Source organism: Oxyura jamaicensis, chromosome 3 (genome assembly GCF_011077185.1).
Source record: "Oxyura jamaicensis isolate SHBP4307 breed ruddy duck chromosome 3, BPBGC_Ojam_1.0, whole genome shotgun sequence".
In the NCBI taxonomy this organism is placed as follows: Eukaryota; Metazoa; Chordata; class Aves; order Anseriformes; family Anatidae; genus Oxyura; species Oxyura jamaicensis.
The window spans coordinates 9,402,791-9,413,203 of NC_048895.1; the positions used below are offsets into that span (position 1 = coordinate 9,402,791).

The 10,413-nt window shown below is 45.9% G+C and overlaps 1 protein-coding gene across 2 annotated transcripts in view; it reads right to left on the bottom strand.

Moving 5' to 3' along the window:
* The window catches only part of YPEL5 (yippee like 5), an 11,061-nt gene extending 11,015 nt beyond the window's left edge, over positions 1-46 (bottom strand). The window contains exon 1 of one of the 2 annotated variants that reach the window (XM_035321104.1): positions 25-46. The gene's annotated coding sequence lies outside the window, so the exon portion shown is untranslated. Of the gene's footprint in view, positions 1-13 lie in introns of both variants that reach the window. The other variant, XM_035321103.1, reaches the window with a different exon arrangement.
* Positions 47-10,413: the final 10,367 nt, after the last annotated feature.

A 10,413-nucleotide genomic window follows, 5' to 3' on the forward strand; every position in this document is an offset into this window, starting at 1 on the left:
TCGGCGCGGCCGCCCCGCGGTTACCTGGAGCGGCTCCGCGGGTGCGCGGCCGGTGCCTTCCGACGCTCCGGGTGCGCGGCGCCGCCCCGCCCCCTGCCCGCCCCGCTCCGCCCCGCGCGTCAGGCAGCGGCGGCCCGGCCCCGCGGGGCTGGGCCCGGTAACGGCCGGGGGAGGGCCGTGGGCACACGGCGGCGGTGTGCGCGGAGAGTGCCTCGGCCTCCGTCGTCTCGGCCGGATTCTCGCCGTTAGGAGCGGCTGGGTCGACGCGAGTGCGTTAAAAACTGCCGGCCGTTTTGGGCCGAGCTCTGAAAGTTCAGGTCTCCTCAGGCTGGGTAGTTGGATCCCGCACGGAACTGAGCGTCGACGCGGCTCACAGGTGTCGTCAGCCTCCCTGTAGGTGATGCAAAGCTAGTGAAAGGGGCTGGGGGAGTCTGTCAGACAGCAGTCACCTCCTAGTTAGCGGCACTGGGACAATGAAAGTACTGAGGGTATTAGAATCATAGAATACCCTGAGTTGGAAGGGACCCATAAGGATCATCAAGTCCAACTCCTGGCGCTGCACAGGTCTACCCAAAAGTTCAGACCATGTGACTCAGTGCACAGTCCAGTCGCTTCTTAAATTCAGACAGGCTTGGTGCAGTGACTGCTTCCCCAGGGAGCCTGTTCCCAGCGTGCAGCCACCCTCGCAGTGAAGAACCTCTTCCTGGTGTCCAGCCTCAACCTCCCCTGCCTCAGCTTAACACCGTTCCTATCCTCACATCCTATCACTGAAGAGAACAGATCAGCTCCTGCCCCTCCACTCCCCTCGTGAGGAAGCTGTAGACTGCAATGAGGTCTCCCCTCAGCCTCCTCCAGGCTGAACAGGCCCATTGACCTCAGCCGCTCCTCAAACGTCTTCCCCTCCAGGCCCTTCACCATCTTCGTCACCCTCTTCTGGACACTCTCCAACAGTTTAACGTCCTTTTTGTACTGTGGCATCCAAAACTGCACACAGTACTCGAGGTGAGGCCACACCAGTGCAGAGCAGTGGAACAAGCCCTTCCCACGACCAACCAACAATGCTGTGCTTGATGCACCCCAGGGATACAGTTGGCGAGAAAGCCATAAAGACTGTGCCAGGGGAACTGTTTATGTTGCAATCATTGTAATACAACCATGAAAATAAAGCACAAACCTATAAATATATTGGTGAACATATGGGGACCCCCTCATGGTCAGGGGCTGCTGGTGGTCCCTGCCCTGCCTCAGCAAGGCGGTGGGGAGTGGCAGGACCACGGAGGCCATGCTGGCTGTCAGCTGGGGTGGCTGCAGAAGCCCATCATAAGTGGTGCTTAGGGACATGGTTTAGTGGGTAACATAGGTGGTAAGAAGATGGTTGGTGATCTTGGAGGTCTTTTCCAACCTTAACGATTGCATTACATTCTCAGAAATAAGGAAGGTAGCAGCAATCAGGAAGAAACCAAACTGACCATTAGACAATCAGAGAACGGATTAGCCTTTGTTCAACAGATAGGGTCAGGGACTGATGTTTTTATCTCCCTTGTAAAGGAGCTTAGAGGAAAGGGGGCAGGGGAGGGCACATTTATTAGAATGAAGCAGCAGGCTCTCGCAACTCTGCTGGAAAACACAAAAAATACCAAAAGAAATTTCCAGTTAGTTTGTAAGGGAGATGCTACGTATCAGCTACAGGGTGAATAAGATGAACAGCAATATTGCACTTCTTTTCAAAGTAGCCTGGAAACATTAATGAATTCTCCTCTGGCATAGGTAAATTCAGTGCAGTCAGCAGTTTATTCCTATACTTCACATGCCAGGATTTGGGAAGACCCTGGGCCTTTTCCACAGCTGATTCATATTGTGATAGCTTAAATGACCCTGGAGGAACCAGTCTCCCACACAGAATGACCAGGCAGAAAAGGCCTGGTGCTACCTCTGGAATTTAAAAGACTAGAAACAGATCGGGGCTGCCTATGCCCAACAGTCCTAGGAAGGCCCACCCTGGATACTAAACCCAGTCTCGCCCTACTGTGAGCGATACTGTAAGAGGTGTTTAAGGGAAACTGAGGTGATTGAGGACGCAAACTGAAGAGTGAAAATCAAACACCAGCATATTGATCTAATTAAAACATCTGACAAAAAACTTCAGCAGAAGTCAGTGAGCCCTGGGTTTGTCCCACTGAACTAGCACCAGGACTCAATGGCTGTTTAGGCAGATCTCTCTTTAAAGATGAATGTTAGACCTCGGTGGTTTTTACTCCTACTCAGTCTCCAGAAATACTAACAAATTTCCAGTACATTTGTGGATTCCTATGTGGCAAAGCTGAGCCTCCCAAATATGCATGCCAGAGAAGAGACAGGGATCTAGCAGGATTGTCCATTGCTGTTTCTCCCATGCCCAGAAATTCTGGCAGCAGAAATACTAAGCTAGACATGCAGGCCAAGATTTCTGAGAGATAAACTTGACTCTTACACATTCCCTCTGTGAGTTCTCAGCTTTGCTGCTCTTCAAAGTCTGGGTTCATTTCACTAGATGCTCTTGTTATTTGAAAGTGGTTACTGACGACCTGTATTTTTCAGTGGAGAAGGTGCAACCTGCAGCTTCATTCTTATGAAGTAAGCCTACTGACAGAGAAATAAAATTTTGCTTTTCATTTTCCCCTCAGAAGTTGGCCATTCACTCCCAGCACCCTGCAGATAGCAAGCTGAAACCTGTTTCTTCTGGTTTAGCTGAAAACTGCGATGGACACAGGTGCCATTTACGGAAAGATACTTTTTCAGATGACTGTTTTGCCAGGGGAAATCATTTATATAGTTAAAGATTAGAAGCTTAGGATCAAGGATGAGGTCTCTCTATGCCCTCTCTGTAATGGCAGAGCTGGTTTCATTACCCTGTCACTGCCTCCCAAACTGCTGGTCAGATTTTGGAAGGTGCTTAAGCATCAAAGCATTCAGGAGCCATATCAAAGAAAGAACTTAAGGTCTAAAGAGAGCTTGGAGCTTGTGCGCTTTTACTAAGATGTCAGGAACAGTGACAGTAAGCAGACTTGATGCCAGGGAATACACAAAGCTTTCCTGCATCAATGAAGAGTCATCATTGTGAACATCACCATTCAGGGAGGCCAACAGAGGGGCAAAAAATCAACCTGAAGCCAGCTACTATTGCAATCAACAGCACTCGCTGCCATTCTCTAGCAAAGAAAACACAGTTGCTAAGTAGAATGGGTCTTGATAAAAGCACATCAGCGATGAGACCTTGCAGTTTTTTTGCATTGTTAGGCCTTTTTCTGTTTTCTACAGGGGAGGAAGATTACTGAAATGAAGAGAGCTTTCAGGTTGTGGTCTCTCAAAAGGATAGATTGATTATTGTTCCTCCTATTTACAGGTTCCCATAACCACTTCCTTGTCAAGGGTCAGGATTACTCCATCCCTCCTTCTCTGAAAATGTTCAGAAACCCCACCTGTGCCAAAGGATCAAGAGGTTTGGAGGACAGACCATCTGTATGACAGGTGTGTGCTTGCTCTTTCCTTTGCTGCTGTGTCCCACATTGGGCTGTATTGTGGCAACACTCTGCAAGATCATATGAGTTTACTTATTTTTTTTTTCCATTTGGGGAAGATTATAAAGTGCCCTATACCTTCATAATGGTCATCTGATTGTGTCCCTTCCTCCACACATCTTGATCTGATGCACACATGTGAGTCAAAAGAAAATGCAGTGGGGTGGTGCTCCATTGACCCTCCTGAACAGGGCAGGCAATGATTTAGCTGTCAACTCCCATCTGTTCTACAACAGGCAATTTCAAGTGAGCTAGCATATTCCGCTAAGGTAAAGCCAGAACCATTCCTTTAGCACAAGAACAAAACAAAACCAAACAAAAAACAACAAACAAAAAACATCACAACAGCTGTCTACCAAGAAAGGAGATAAATATTTTGAGAGAGAGCAGCTACTCCAGTTCACATTGACTTCATCAAACAGTCTAGGTGTTCCCTATTGTTTGGGAGCAGTGGATGAAAACAAAGACAGATTGGGCTAGAAAGAGCCCTACACAGGGAGGCTGAGAGAGCACATACAAAATAGGACACATTTTAATGGCTACACAGGATCACCATTTTTTGATATAATCAGAGGAAAATACTAGATTAGGTATATGTACATATACACACACCTGAGGCCCAGATGAATTCCCATAGCTTTCTGTTTGGTTACACTTACATCAAGAGCATGAACTGGTCTATTTAATTTGTCATTTCATAGGAGAGTGAGGAAAGATTGTTGTAGCATTGTCCATCTTTCCTGTTTGTTGTTCCTAAAGCTCAAGGTGGGTCTTCCCAGCTGCAGTCAACATGGCATTTCCTTGAGTTTCTTGGAGCTGATTCAGTATTGTCTTTTTTTTTTTTTTTTAAACAGTACCACCCTTGTTCAGGAGGCACAGCTTTAGGTGTCAAAGGTGAACCTGAAGGAAAGAGCCAGCCCCATTCTATATTTAATAGTCTCTTTTGTTTATAGATAACTACACAAAGACATTCATCAAGGATGATAAGTTTCAAGGGAGCAGAGATCAAAAGGCAAGCAAAGCCTGGGAGAGAAGTGGCCCACATAGAAATTTAGAAGGGAACAGTACATGCAAGTTTACCCAATGAATACCTTTTCATCCATACCACTGAAGCAGTAGGGGAGAGGCTTGTTTTGTGATCTGCATTACAACCTAATACATGGTTGCAATCTAACATCCCTCTGAAGGGATACACATAAAATGGGAGGAGAGCTCAGTGAATACACGTCCATGCTTAAAACCAGTCTTCAGGGTCAAGAACCTTGAGAATACAGACTTCAAATCTGTTTTCTGCCCATCAGTAACCACAGGTGAGTGGCATCTCCTTCTTAAATGATGTGTTCTGGCAAGTGAAACTTGATGACAAGAGCTCACAGCTGATGAAACAGAAAGGCTTAGCTTCCCTTCTGCAAATGCTTTAGAAGCCTGTGAGGGGGGCTGACAACACAGAGGCCAGCTGTACAGCTGGATGTACATCATCATTTTTGCACCTGGGATAAAGTAGGAGAGACCATATACAGTTTATTGCAGGGCCTTACTGAGATTGCCACAGAAAATGGATTGCCTGAGAAAGAGCCCAGGTACAATAGGAGAAAAAAGATGGATGATAGCTGCATGTCTTAGATCTGAAACTACAGCCGTGAGAATTTGTACTTGCACAGTATCATCCATGCAAAGGCTTTAAAGTACTTTGCTAATCTGAATGAGCAACACAATTCTTACCACAGAGATAAAGATCAGGAGTGCAAGTGAGGCAAAGCAAGTCATATGAAACCCCTTGTCAGGCTAGAGTGGGGATGGCAGAGTTCAGCCAGGAGCGCAGAGCACGGAGTTTTCCCATTTGCTGTGTTCACTGGACTTCACTTTGGCCAAGAGCCTAAAGAACAGTGTGCTTGGTGGCTTTCACTTGGTCAGCTGCTTACATGGCAAAGAATATGATGTGACACTGGTAATCATGTGACTGTATACCAGACAGGGGCATATTTAGACTAGCAGGGGGACTTGTAAAGGTAGCCTGAGTTACTCTAAAGCCAGTGAAACTGGTGAGTGTACAAGGAGTACAGGGAGTTACAGGTTTAGACTCAAATGGGCTCACACAACTACAGAACAGCACGCGTGTAAGCAACCCACACCATGCCTGATTCAGTTTTCTTATTTCAATAGGACTACACACATATTGCTCACATTTGACAGATGTGAGCCAGCTTTCTTCCTAGATTTGTGAGACATAACATGTGAAGGTGGATATTGGCTTTCACAGGTGATTACGCATCAACAGTTATATCACAGACAGGCAATAAGGCATTAGCAGCATCTCAGCCAGGAGCTGAGCTGCATCAAGGACAGCTTCATGTGGGACAGGTACACCCAACACAGCATGGGGTGGAGGGCATCACAGGGCTACCTACTGGAAGAGGAAGCCTTCAAAAGTGGCCACTGCATGTTTTGAGATGGGCACAGAGCAGGAATAAAGCAAACAGTAACATGAATTAACCAATAAAACATGGAAAATTATTCCATCATTACTATTGTTGCGTCATTAGTCAAGCTTCTAGGCATCTGGTAATGTGACAGCTAACTATTATCCTTGTGATAACTATTATCCTTAGTGATCCTTGTAGACCTGCAGCATAAGAGCATATGGTCTTCTGCATGTCCAAGCACATCCTGTGGTTTAGTAGAGCTGAGGACACTGTCAGGCTTATAATGCACACCGTGAAGAGAGGTGACAGAAGCGCCTAGCATGTGCTTATTTGTACTACTAGCCACTCCCCACCTCCACTAACTCAACAGCATTCAATAAAGCAAACTCCAGAGGGGATGAGTAGATAGATATGAAGAACCCTTTAGCAGACAAAAACAAAGGTGTGGGTGCATGTGAGGTAGTCTTACATGAACCCCACCCCCAGCAAAAAGGAGGAACTGTGAGCTCTAAGTAGACCTGTTTATCATGGGACCCAATCTGCAAGCATATATAGACAGCTCTGCATGAGTTAATGCAAAGTAAACTGTGAAGAAGGGCACCAAAAAGATACTGGCTTCTTCCCTTACCTTAAATGAGGGCAGGCTTAACTCCAAAATATTTGTCAGGAAGCAACAATGAGCCACTGTTCCCAAGGAGCACCAAAGCCAGGAGCTAGGCAATCTTAGCACAAGCCTAGATCTGAAAACCACAAGCAGAACCAAATGCTGGTGACATGGTCAATCAGCAGGACCAGACACAGCAAGCAATTAAACAGGCCCGTGCTCCATCCAGGAACAAAAGGAAACAGCAAGGACAGATCACAAGCTGCAACAACCACAGGAGGGGGCCAGCCATCCAGCAGAAAAGCTACCTGCAGAGGAAATCGAAGGTCTATTCAGGAGGCCAGACTAGAGGCAGACATACCTGCAATGCAACTCAGGCAGGATCTGAGCAAATCCACAATTCAGAATTTAAAGGGAGCCCCCAGGCCCATGAGCACAGGGCATGGGGCGGTAGCCCCAGGTGAGACTGGTCAGTGAATTAATGTGCCCTCAGGGCCCTGACTGTGTTTTAGAGTTAAAATGGCATTGCTAAACCAGGAAGAGGATGATAGGAACAGGTTAACTTGAACTTCTCATAGTATAACGCGTATGTTGGCATTTCCTCATACCCATTAAAAAAAAAAAAAATCAGTTATTGTAATTCAGCATGACCGTAATCCATGAAAATGCGTTGACATTTGTCTGGGGGAATCTTGGGCTCAAGCCTGATGAATTTACGAGGGAAATGTGTCTGATCTTGATCCAGTTCCTTGCAGCTTTTTGTTTCAAAACCATGCACACTCTGGGCAGTTTCTGATTCGCTTTGGGGAGATCCAGTTTTAAACAGTGGAGAACAAAGCAAGTCCAGAAGAAACACAGTGTGGAAAAACCAGGACTGGGACATTTTAAAACTTGATACTTGACCCATGTTTTCTTATTTTTCCTGTCTCCCCAGTTCTAATGCAGTAGTAATCTCTCTGAGCCTTTCTGTATTTTTCCTTCCCACCAGTTCAAATCCAGTAGTCAAACTTAGGAGGGTTTGGAGTTTGTGTTTTGTTGTTGTTGTTTTTACATGAAGTCAAGAAGCAAAGTCAGAACCTCGTGTTTTACAGGCAGTGTAGAAACCACTTGTGAGCCGTGGAAGTTGGCTTCTCCAGGTTGCATAAGTCCTGAGCAAATTTATTCGCTTGGAAGATTTACAATGGGCAACGTACAAAGGAACAGAGCAATGCAGTATGCTTTCCCCCCAGATAGCAAGCCAACACGGTAAATCCAGAGATGCTTACACACAAAAAATTGCAGCTGATGAAACAAAAGGAACAGCTGAGGATTAAGGGCAGCAAAGCAGAATGACAGAGCCAAGAGATGGATTAAAAAAAAAATAGGTCAAAGTCTGTTTAAAACACTGTGAAATGCTTTCAGCTATCAATTTCACTTCAGCACCTGGAAAGGTGAGAGCAGAGTTGAACCATGTATCAGGCAGGTGACTTTTCTGTAGCTGTTAATTGCCCCCTGATTTCTGGAGGCACCATTAATGGCCATCGCCAACAGATCTTTCACCCCCCCCTTTGCCTGCATTTCTACCTTCTGGGACAGTGATGCATCCACAAGCCACGTTACGTTGCTATGTAGCCGTCCACAGGCAGCCCACATACTTCCTTCTGTGCTAGCTCACGGTTGCTAATAGTTGTCATTAGCTGCTGAGAAATGAAGATGGTGGCTCTCAGCTGGGAGGAGGTTGGTGTGCACTGCTGACTCACTGCACACGCCTCTGAGCAATACAGCAGCAAGGACAACTGGGACGGAGCAAGAATTGGTTGCTAAATGATCACGTTTGGTTGATTCATTCTTATTGTTATTATTATGGCTAACCAGGGAAGTTTTCTTTTGGGTGGCATAGCGCTGTCTGGGTTGACACCTGATCCTTGGCCCTCCCATCTCAGCTGTTAGGTTACTGCCACACAGCTTGGTTGTTTTATCTGTTTCTCCTTGGTCTTTTAGCCCACACCCACGGTCTGATCTTTTGAATGCATGTAGGCAGTGGTAGGCTCTAGTTCGGAGTCAGCTGTTAAACACTGAAGTCCAGGTAATGCTGGGAGAGAGCTGATAAACATAAATTAAATTGAAACCCACATTTGTTTTTCTTTATATCACTACTTAAAGTATGGGGCAAACAATGAGCTGAAACAGCCTTGTATGTAAACCATTTAGAAATAGCCTGACACCATTTTCGAGTAGAAAACTACCTTATAACAGAAGCCCTTTATAAATATCTCATTGTAATATCATAGTCCGTTGCTTTTGTTGCCTCAAGCAAACTGGTGTTTGGCAGTTTCTTACAGATCATTCCTCCTTGCTGTGCACTGCCTGCTTGATTCTCTGCGGAGTATCAAGATTGCTCTGAGTCTCTGCTGCTCTACTCTGATTCTCTTCTCTGGGAAGTCATTTAAGCCTGGGCTAAGTTATGGGACACTCCCTCCTCTCCCCTCCCCCATGGTGTTGTAGAATTACAAATACTCAACATGAGGCCGAGCAATTTAGAAATCATTTTTTGGCTCATAACATCAGCTCTTGAACTGCGACCTGCAGCACTGAGGTAGGAAATTCTTTCCTACTGGCTGAGCAGGTCTCGGCTTTCCAGATGCTGCTTGCCTTTTCCCTTGTTTCTAGAAACCAGCATACATAAAATGGAAAGGCAACTGTAGGAAATAATCTCCTGATGTTACCCTGTTAGTTTTACATATAACAACGCAGCCATAGCAGGACTGGCCTGTTGCTGGGAGAGAAAGAGAAAGCTGTCTGTGCTATGATGAAGCGGAGTGGAGGTCTCCACAAGGCAATTATCTGCTTGAAGGACTCTACACCAAAAAGAAAAAAAAAAAAAAAGTCTAGAGAATGGACTTTGCTGTTGGTCTGACAAGCAAATCATCCTTAGCACTCTGCGTGATGGCAGGAACCGCCCATCTCACCTTGTTTTTTCTGTATAAACTTGTATATAAAAGCAGAAGGGAAGTAAAGGAACGGGTTAAATCCGGGCAAAGAAGTTATGTATAAACACCCCTCCAAAGTACAAAAGCACACAGATGAGATTAGGATGTGCAGTTTGTCTCTCCTGTTGTGAATTCATGCTCTCAGGACCCACACTGCACTCAGGCTTGCACTTTAGCAGGTATAAAGGAAATCAATTCCAAGCTTCATTCGTAGAAATTTTCCACATCTTCCCTTTTTTGAGCCTCAGCCCTGCCCTCTGCAGTCTTCACTGGGATCTGGGAGCTGAAGACTAAACATTCAAGGTTACACAGGGGAAGATACTTGAACATAGCCTTTAGAACAGCAATGATGCTACTGAGAAAGGGGTTAACCTACTCCCAGGAGGCAGCGGCTGCAGTCTGCTGGCAAGGATTTAGGAGGAATACCTTAAGGAAACCAGACATTTATGTCATAGAGTTACCTTGATTTTGTCAGAGGCAAACAGGAGCTTTTTCTACCCCCAGAATAATTTCTGTTTTTATAATTCAATGTGGTGCAGATCTTGATCTTTAGGCCTTGATTTATATTGTGGGTATGACCATCCCCCTTTCTTTTCTCACCTAGCCCAATTTGCCTGGAATGGGGAATGATGCTTGGTGCAGGCTCATGGTTGATGTCATCCAGAGACAGCGCTGGTGTTAGTGGCCCCTGGAGTGTTTCCACCAGTGCAACTAAACTACCTGGACAATCTGGGCCAAAAGGCCATGTGTGGACGGCCCTGCAGGGAGACAGCATTTTTTAATTACCTGGCAGAAACCCTTGGAACTGAGGGATTGCCAGTTCCATCTGGAAGGAGTGATCCCAGCTGCCCACTGTAATT